The sequence below is a fragment of the Hemiscyllium ocellatum genome, chromosome 18 (genome assembly GCF_020745735.1).
Source record: "Hemiscyllium ocellatum isolate sHemOce1 chromosome 18, sHemOce1.pat.X.cur, whole genome shotgun sequence".
Lineage (NCBI taxonomy): Eukaryota > Metazoa > Chordata > Chondrichthyes > Orectolobiformes > Hemiscylliidae > Hemiscyllium > Hemiscyllium ocellatum.
In genome coordinates, this window is record NC_083418.1 from 5,094,422 (window position 1) to 5,097,460 (window position 3,039).

The 3,039-nt window shown below is 44.8% G+C and overlaps 1 non-coding gene across 1 annotated transcript; it reads right to left on the reverse strand.

Annotated features, from left to right (window-relative positions):
* Nucleotides 1–413: 413 nt before the first annotated feature.
* Nucleotides 414–495, reverse strand: trnaa-agc (transfer RNA alanine (anticodon AGC)). The gene has a single exon. It is a non-coding gene; the product is annotated as a tRNA-Ala (tRNA).
* Nucleotides 496–3,039: the final 2,544 nt, after the last annotated feature.

The following is a 3,039-nucleotide window of genomic DNA, read 5'->3' on the forward strand; positions in this document are numbered from 1 at the left end:
ATCCCATTTTGTGGAGAGATCCCCGATGCTGGTGGTTTCACTTTGGAACAACGATGGTTCAGTGGCAATTTCCTGCGGTTGTTTGTAATGATGGCAGAGGGAGCAGTGGGGAATGAGCACTTTGACGAGCAGGAGGAAGTGTTGCCACTGATCAGAGTCAGTGTACAGAGGACAGGGATTAAAGGAATCTCCTGAAATGCAGCACTTCTGCTCAGGACGTTCCATTACAACTGCAGAAACCCGATGGGTCGAGCAGTGTATCTGGAAAGAGAAACAGACAAAATGTTTTAAATATAAAACATTTCTGATGAAAAACTCGAGTTTCTGAAGTCTCATGAAATTACCGGCCTGGTTTGCAAAATAGGTTTCCTGCACTTTGAGTGAAGATTGCATCAGCAGTGAGGCACTCATGACATAGTCAGCAGGATTCGAGCCTACGTGGGGAAAACCCAATGGATTGCTAATCCATCGCCTTAACCACTCGGCCATAACAACAGACAGTAAAACACTGTTGAGCGTCAACCAAATCAGCTGTAATTTCATTGAAAGATGTCGCTGAATTATCGTCGTATCTGCCTGTGTGTCTCCCTGTTTATGGGTAAATGAGAATGCGTTCCTCAGGAGGTCACAATACATTGTGACACTGTCAAACGTCAGTCCCATTATTGCGTCATTGAAGATCACAGGACAACCTCATTGACATTTGTCCTGGAAATACCACAGCACACAGGACTTTGGGCCAAAGCTGGAAACTGGGACGACAATAGGTGGCTCTCTGATAAGCCGCAATGCAAAATGGGCAGAAGAGCCATATCCCACTCCTTAAAACTTCGAAAATAATCTGCAACGAAAATGATCTGAAAATGAAAGGCGAAAGCTGTTTTATTGAGACCAAATACGATAGACGTAAAGATGTCTTTTTCCAGCTGAGTGGTCTTAGTGAGACCACATTTCGAATATTGTGCAGTGTTGTGCGCAGGTGTGGTCTCTTATCTCTCTTCAATTTAAAGGTATGCCTCCTCCTACAAGCCACCTCTATCCGAGGAAATTTTCACTTACTTTCTAACATATCAATCCTCGGATCATCTTGCATATGTCTAATAAGATGTCTCTCAACCTTCTTCACTTCAGTGGAAAAGATCCTCAAGCCCCTCAGCCTTTCCTCCATACCAGGAAAAATGCTGGTAAATTCCTCCTTAGGGCCTTTCCAGTGGTTCCACCTCCTTCCTATAAAGCATGAACCTGAATGATACGAAAAGCGACAAGTGCGACCATACCAGAATATTGTACGTTGCAGCATGACCACACACGAGAAAATCAATCCCTCTACTAATAAAAGTTAGCACACTGTATGCCTCTAACAGCTTTATCAACCTATGCGGTAACTTTATGAGATGTATGTGATGGACACCAAGATCTCTCTTTTTATTCCTGTTAATCGTATCGAAGTAAATCAGAAACCACTGACCCTTGGAAAACGTTCGATTCAGTAAAAATCAGGAACCAATGATACTCTATTAATATAAACTCACCTTGGAAAGAGCATACTGGCCCAATTATGTCAGTGTAATTCACCCTGGGAAGAACAGATATACCCCACTCTGACAATGCAACTCGCCCAGAGAAGGTCAGACTGACTCCACTTTGACAATGAAATTCACCCATGGAAGAGAGGTGTGAACCGAGTCTAGAAATGTAACTCAACTAGGAAAGTGCTGACTCACCGCGCTCTGTCAATATAAGCCATTCAGGGAACTGCAGACTGACACCATATATTCGGTGCAACTCATCCAGTGAAGAACAGAGTGAACTAACCCTGTCAGTGTAACTCACCGAGAAAGGAGCAGACTGTCCTCACACTGTCAAAATAAATCATCTGCTGAACAGCAGACCAACACCATTCTGTCAATTAAACTCACACAGGATGAAGCAAGCAGACCTCACTTTGTCCATATAATTCACCCTTGGAAGCGCAGACTGACCCCACTCTGCCTTTGTACCTCATTCAGTGATCAGCCGACTGACCCAAACCAGTCCACGTAACTCTCCAGGGAAGATCAGAGTGACACAACTCGTTTAATGTAACTCAACCATAAAAGAGGAGACTGACGCCACATTGTCAATCCAACTCACTGAGGGAAGAGCAGATTATCCTCATTCTGTCAATGTAACACACACAAGGAAGAGCAGACTGACCCCATTCTGTCAATGTAATTCACCCAGGGGAAAGGAGATTGACACAACCCTGTAAATTTAATTAATCTAGGAAAGAGGAGACTGACGCCAATCTATCTACGAAATGCTCGCAGGGAAGAGTAGACAGATCCCACTCTGGTAAGGTAACTCATCCTGAGAAGAGCAGACTGACTCCACCCTGACAATGTAACTTACCCAGAGAAGTGGAGACTGGCACACACTCCGTCAATGCCACTCACTCAGGGAATGGCGTTCTGAACACAGCCTGTCAATGCAATTCAACCAGGAAATTGCAGACTGACCATCCTCCTTCGAAGAGAATATTGACTCTTCCACGAATGAGAATCCTGACACGACTCATTCAAAGTAACTCTCCCAGGGAAGAGATAGCGGAACGCAGTATGCTGATATATCTCACTGAGGGAAGAGCAGACTGAGCTTACTCCATCAATGTCACGAAATCAAGAAGGAGCAGTCTGACGCCACTCTACCAATGCAACTGACCCAGTTAAGAGCAGATTGTACCCAGTCTGTTAATGGAACTCACTTACGAAAGAGCAAACTGACCCCATTCTGTCAATGTCACTCACTCAGTGAAGAATAGACTGAACACACTCTGACAGACGCCTGTCTCTACAGGTACCTCAGCCAGGGAAAAGCAGACTGACCCCACTCGTTCAGTGCAAATCACCAAGGGAAGAGCAGACTGATGCAACTCTGTCAACTTAAATCATCCAGGGAAGAGTAGACTGACCACATGCTGCCTATGTCCATCAACCAGGGAAGAACAGACTGAACCCACTCTATCTCTGTCACTTAACCACGGAAGAGCAGATTGAACCA